The sequence below is a fragment of the Callospermophilus lateralis genome, chromosome 1 (genome assembly GCF_048772815.1).
Source record: "Callospermophilus lateralis isolate mCalLat2 chromosome 1, mCalLat2.hap1, whole genome shotgun sequence".
NCBI lineage: Eukaryota > Metazoa > Chordata > Mammalia > Rodentia > Sciuridae > Callospermophilus > Callospermophilus lateralis.
Window position 1 is genome coordinate 97,697,678 of NC_135305.1, and position 7,028 is coordinate 97,704,705.

The window sequence follows — 7,028 nt, forward strand, 5'->3', positions numbered from 1 at the left end:
TATTCCTGCCCCCTGCACTTGTTCAGTGCTCCAAACCTTGGGGTCAAAACTACTCACCCAGGCAGGGAAACCAGGTACCCAAGTGAGACCATAAGCAGGTGCAGCAGCACCCTCAAAGAACTTTCAGCCACCTAGGTGAGCAGAAAGCACAGATGCCGCTCCCATGGAGAATATCTGGCAGCTTCCTGTGAGTAGAAACTGTGGTCACCATCCCCTTGTGACCCCATCTAACAACGTGGGGTTCCCCCAGTCACCACCATCTTGGTTGGGACTCTGCAGCAGTGGACACAATCCCCTATGTGCACTAGCCTGCCTGCAACCAGGAACTTCACGCAGGCTCTGAAGTCAGCCTACACTGCAAGCCACAGAGTTGGTCACTCAACTCATCTTCCAACACTATCTCCTGGCTTCCCCCACCCGACCTGACACCCCACTGCTGAATGCAGGAGCCTCCATCTTGTGTCACCATCATCACCCTCTTCCACTTACCCAGTTTCTAACTCCCCACTCTCCAGCAGTCACTAATCTGGCACAGTGACACTCTAATTACCCTCACCATCCTGAGGGTGGAGATTCCAGCTAACAACAGAGTATACCACCTATCAGATGAGAAGGGAAGCAGGAAAGATACCAATCGCCAAGCAAAACAAGCCCTGTGTCTTCATTCAAGATTTTTTCCCCCTTTTTGTCCCCCTCTCCCTCTCCTGTCTCCTGTCCTCACATCCCCAACATGTGTGAAGCCAAGTACATTGCATGAATTAGGATTTTGAGGGCTGGGATGTCTGAATAGTATATTTGAGTTGTGTTGTATTTTCTTTTTATTTTTTCTTTCTCTTTTCTACCACCGATTTCTGCTATTTTAACATTTAAAAAAATTTTTTTATTGATATATATATGTGTGTTTGTTTTATATACTCTACTGTCTTCCCAATTTCTTATCTGATCTATATAGCCACTAGGTATTTTGTCTTCACTTTTTATTTTTGTACATTAAGATAAAAGATGAATCAAAAGTTTCCAGCTCAAGTTAGGTGAAATCGAAGAAGAGAAAAAAGTAGATTATATAGCAAAATAGTTCTCTGACACCTGCAATTTCGAAAAACATTGAGAGCATTGTATTGAAATTAAATTAATTTTATTAAAATTCATATTAAATTATATAATGAATATTAAAAAATTGATTTCTATTAAAATTTACTAAAATTAATTTTTAAATGAATCTTTAAAAAATTCAATAAAATTTTAAATGCAAATCATTAATTTTATTAAATAAATAAAATCAATTAATAAAATGAATCAAATTAATGAAATCAATTAAATTCATAATTAAATTATTACATAGATTAACTTAGTGAAGTTGATTCATAATAAATTATGATATGATTTGTTTTAAATAATTTAATTTATATTAAATTTCATTTGAATCAATTTTAATAAAAAAGTTCTTAATGGTTTTAGAAATTACAGGTGTCAGAGAAGCATTTGCTACATCATTTGCTTTCTCACTTCTCTGGTATCACCTGACTTAACCTAGAAACTTTTGATTCATCTTTTACCTTAATTTACCAAAATAAGAAAGGATTCAACTACCCCTTTGTTAACTTTTTCATCTTTCAAAACTTTGTAATGTTTTATTTCTTTACCCCACTAGTTTTCTTGATCAAATGTTTTTAAAAATGTGTTTATCAGCATTCCTGAAGGGCCCAGCAAAGTATGTAAACAGTCCAGATATTTAATGATACATTCTTACAAGTTAAAAAGGATGCATGTGATTATACTTTGGGTCTGACTGACAAATGTCATCTTCCTTCTGGACATATGTAACATCTAGAAAACGAAATGAACGTCAAGTGACTTTTTATAGAATGAAGTAAAATGGATAGGCATCATAGAATTTGGATTAAAAGAATCTTAGAATTTATCCACTAAACTTCATGTTCAGGCCCTCCCACTGTAATTTTCTTTTAGTAGTTATACAGTGTTTTCTCTTATAAACTAAAGAATTTACAACTTTTTGCTACATCATGTTTTGTTTTCAGCTAGCCCAAATTCTGAGGTATGTATCTTTTTCATATGGGTTTCCATGGGTTGGATTTTTCTAAATTCTGTCTGTTATATAAATGTATTATCTTAATATAATTAAATTTAACAAATATAATCCTAAAAAAGGGGGTTGGAGCTATAGTTATTATTGCTGTTGATTACCTGATAGCCTCAGAGCAAAATATCACAGGAAAACGAGAACTACAGTAAACAAAGAAAAATTTATTTTAAAACAGTGCTACAGCAAACACCCACCCACTACAAATGGGAGGGGGGGGGGACAAAATACCTGGTACTTTTATGGATCAACATTTTTCTTTGTCCTTACAAATATAGGACTTCTTTTTGAAAAGGTCACTTTATAAATATAAAGAACAGAGTGTTTATTTCTTCTTTACAGTGCTAACTCATCCCTGGCTTAAGAATCACTTTGAATTGCTTTCAAAGGTCCTTTAGTACACCCCTGGTGCTATTGTCTGGCGACACTGGCAATGGTATAAAGGTGGGCATAAAGTCTGCGATGGGATTCAAAAGGAGACTCCCAGGTCCACCAGGTCCAAGTCCATCTAAGCTAATCAGTGGCCCAGCCGCAGAACGCGGTGCCAAGAATGCATTTGCAGCCTCTCTTTTACCAGCTCTGAATTCTGCTGCGTCTGTCACACTTCTTGGTACATTGGCACGTTCTTTTCTCCTTCCTCTGGAGTCTAGACACTTCATGGCACGAGCAGAAAGTTTTGGTGATGGAATGGATGAATGAGATTCTGTTTCCAGAAATTGGACAAAAAGTTCTGAAAAAGAACTCTTCAGCCCAGGTTGCTCATTTGGTGTCAAAGGTGTGTTGGGGACACATTGGGATCCTCCTGCAACCCATCCCCTCATCCACTTAGTAACACCACCACCATCTGCATTCAACAACTGCTCCATTTCCTCCTTTTGAATGCCCAGGATGCTTCCCATTAACCTTAACACTTTGGGACGCTGATTTTTCGGTGTCTGGAAATGCCCAATGAACAGGTTTCTCATTAGGGCTTTGTCCACTTTTCCTTCTGTGCCATTTTCCAAGTTCATCCATTTTTTTGGTGCATCGTCCAGTATTTCTCGTGGGAGCTCACTTTGTTCAATCTGTTTTTCCTTTCGATGGAACTCTTGTGTAAGTCTGGTTGCTGAATCCATCACACGGTTGGCTTTCTCCAAGCGTTCCTGTAATAACAATGCCTCTCTTTCTAGATTTTCTGCCTTTTCCTTCCATTCTGTTGTACGTTGTCTTTCCTTCTCTAATTCAGTGGAATACATAGCTTTTTCTTCTTCTTGGGAATGCTCTAGAACCTTTTGCAGGTTAGTGAGTGACATGGCATACTGCTTCCCTTGTTCCTGGTAGAGCGAAAGCTGCAGTGCGTTCTCATCCCTCTCTTGGGAGAGGAAACGCACCTGTTTCTGCAGGGACTCTACCTGCACACTGGCTTGATGACTTGCATTAGAAGAGGAGAGCAGCTTTTCCTCCAATAGTGTGACTTTCTCTCTCAGTTTCCTCTCTCTCTTCTCTGCAGCCCCAATTTCCCGGCTGTAAGAATCTTCTGATTCTCGAAGATGGCTCCTCAGGCTTTGTACCTCCTGCTTCAAGTGTAATTCTTTGTCACGTAAGTGTTGAACCTCTTGCTCTAAGGTCCGGTTTGCCATCTGTTGGTGCTTTAGAGACAAGGTGACTTGGTCTCTCTCCTGCTGAAACAGGATGGTCTTCTCCTGCATGGATTCAAGTGCTTTTAAAAGCTGACTTACGTCCCCAGCCTGGCCATCTTCTTTTTCCAGTAACAGCTGCTTAAAGGCAAGAGCTTGCTCCTTCATGGACTGGCACTCGTACTCTTGTTCTAGCAGGATCACAGAGAACTTCAAGTTGGTCTCTTGTAATGCTTGATACTCCATTTCCTTTACTTGGGATGTTTCTATAATTTTTTCATTTTCCCCTTTGAGTTGAGAAATGACCATTTCTAAAATTAATGTTCTCTCTTTTAGGTTGGTTATTGCTTGCCTCAACAACTCGTTTTCATTCACTTTGTCAGTGAGCTTTTCATTGGAAGAAAGTAACTGTTCACTTTTGGCTTGGATGAAGAGGTCTTTTTCCTTCAGCAAAGTTTTTAACACATCTTGTTCTTCCTTGAGCTGTTTAATTTCAGAATCCATTTCTTCATGTTCTTTGTTTTCTCTGTCTGTGGCAGCAGCAATTGCATCAGAAAACCTGTGGTTATTTTCCTGGAGCATCCTAATGGTGGCCTCTTTTTCATGCAGTGATTGTCTCAGCTCTTGGACCTCTGCTGACTGGGAGGTACGTGATGACGCAGCCAAGAGCTGGGGTGGAATCATATCAAGTTTTCCTGAATAAGTTTTAGCCCGAAGAGCTTGTTGTGGGATAGCTTGAGTGAGTTGACCAACTTCATCTTCACACAGCTGATCAATCTGGTTGGTTAAAAACCTACTCTTTTCATTTACAAGTTGAATTTCAAGTTCCTGTTGTTGGATTCCTTTCACTCCTTGTATGGTTTCATGGTTACACAGGTCGTGTTTTTCACTTCCGTTTTCTATACGCAGACTTTTAACTTTTGTTATTTGGAAACTATCAGAATTGTCTGCTGGAGTGTTGTGTGTGTCTTCCTGCAACTGGGCTTTTATTTGTTCATTGGTTTTCTGTACATTCCCAATTTCCTCATCTTTCTGCTCCATCACAGAAGGCTGCAATTGACTACATTCCAGCTTCAAGGTTCCACACTGTTCCATTATTTGTTGCTTTTCCACACTGAGCTGCTCTTTTTCTCTCCTCAAGACATCTGTGTCATTTTGTGCCAAAGATAATTGTTCATTTATGATTTTAGTTGATCCTCAAGTTCTTCAATCTTCCTGGCAGACTCTAGTTTTTCATTTTGTAGAACCTGAATCGTGTTTTGCAAGTCACAGATTTTAGACTCATCAGTTACTGTTACTCCCAAGTCACCTTGCTGTAACTGATTTTCAAGTGTTTTAATTCTTTCTTCAGAGTCATTTAGTTCCTTTCGATACTGGCGACTCATCTCTGCCAGTTTCTGTTGATGTACATTCTGCAAAACTGCAATTTCACCTTGGTGATTATCAAGGTCTTGATTTCGGTTTTGTTCAAGTAGCTTAATAGTATTTTGTAGTTGGCAGATTTCACTTTGATCTGAATTATGTGTTTGCTGTGCCTGAGCAACAGCGCTCCAACAGCCAACTTCGGATTCAAGTCTCGAAACTTCAATTGACAGTCTGTTGATTTCTTGTTGTGCTGAAATGATGTCACTGAAGTCCATGTCATCACCGGGAAAGGCAGTGGTTGATGGTACACCACCAGCTCCTGAATGCAGTGGTTGGGCAGCTGACTTCAGTTGCAACAACTCATCCTCTAGTACAAACTGTCTTGCTTTCAGTTGCCTGATTTTGACTTCTTTCTGTGCCAGTTCATTTCGGTAATTTGCAGACTGATGTTCGATCCGTAGCTCGGATGCTGCATACCTTTCTTCCAGGTCAGCACAATAGTTTTTAAGTCTTTCATTGTCATATCTGATCATCCATTTGGTATCTTCAATGTTCTTTCTCCAATAACTAGGTAAACCTGCTTCTACATCCTCAAATTCATCGAGAACAGCGTCCTTGGTGACATTGGACGTATGGCCAGTGAGGGAAGCCAAGCTGTCCCCCACCTGACCCAAGGAGTGGCCCAAGCTGGAGCCTAGGCCTCTAAACCAGGCTGACATCTCTGCAATTTCAGTGAGCCATCAGACCCACTCTGAAATCCACCTCTGTCTCTATCCACCTCTGAAAACCACCTCTGTCTCTATCCACCTCTGAAAACCACCTCTGTCTCTATCCACCTCTGCTGTGAAACTCCTGGAATGCTGGGGGGTCAATTATGACCCAAACACTCAGAATTCCGTGCAGGGCGGGGCTCCTGCCTGGCCTTGTGCCAGTGACTAGCCACCAGTGGCCCATTCACCCCCGCGGTGCCTGGCCTCCTTCTCTCCACTTTCCACCCTTGGGCTTGGGTGACTTCTAGCCCAGTGTTAGCAAGTTTTCCCAGCTGGCAGGCTCCCCCTGCCTCCTGGGCACTGGCTGCCATATCACCCCTACCACATTCTTAATGATAATAAACTTGAAACTTTCCCACTAAGAACAGGAACAATCAAGGGTCTCCTCTCCTACTACTTCTTTTTAACATCTTGCTGAGTTGCCAGCTAATATCATAAGGCAAGAAAATGAAATTAAAGACATAGAGAAATGGGAAGCAAGATAACCTTGCTTGGTAAGACATCTTCTACTTAGGGAACATCTTATCATCTTTACCTTATTCTACGTTGGTCATTAATATCTTTACAGCAAAAGTTAGATTACATCCAACTTCTTCAGGTGTCAAATCAGTTTTGACCCCTTCCTAACATGTTGAGTTCACATAACTTGTTTTGTGAGGGAAGGTGTCAAAACTGATATGTATTTATAGTTTTAGATGGACTCAATACATTTTCCTTTTTATTCGTTGCTAAAATTGAAACCTGAGCCTCATGTGTACCTCGTGAGCACTATACAACTGAGCCCTAGGCCCAACCCCACAATTGATTTTTTTAATGGGTTGGGAGTATATCTCAGTGGTAGAGCCCTTGCCTACTAGGTATGCAGTCCTGGGTTTATTCCCCAACACCAAATAAGATGATATTTTTTATTGATATTATATTTTTTAGTACATGACAGTGGAATCAGTGTAATAAGAGTTACAATTCTTACTACACATATACAGCACAATTTTTTCATATCTCTGCTTGTATATAAAGTATGGTCACACCAATTCATGTCTTCATACATGTATTTTGGATAAGGATGTGTATCACATTTCACCCTGCTTCCTCCCTTCCCCTCCTATGACTATGCCCTATCTAGAACTGTACTCTATTCTCCCATGCACCCCCTCCCTACCCCATTATGGTCAGTCA

The 7,028-nt window shown here is 40.3% G+C and overlaps 1 pseudogene; it reads right to left on the reverse strand.

The window, feature by feature from the left end:
* Positions 1 to 2,445: 2,445 nt before the first annotated feature.
* LOC143641915 (thyroid receptor-interacting protein 11 pseudogene) lies at positions 2,446 to 5,801 on the reverse strand (annotated as a pseudogene).
* Positions 5,802 to 7,028: the final 1,227 nt, after the last annotated feature.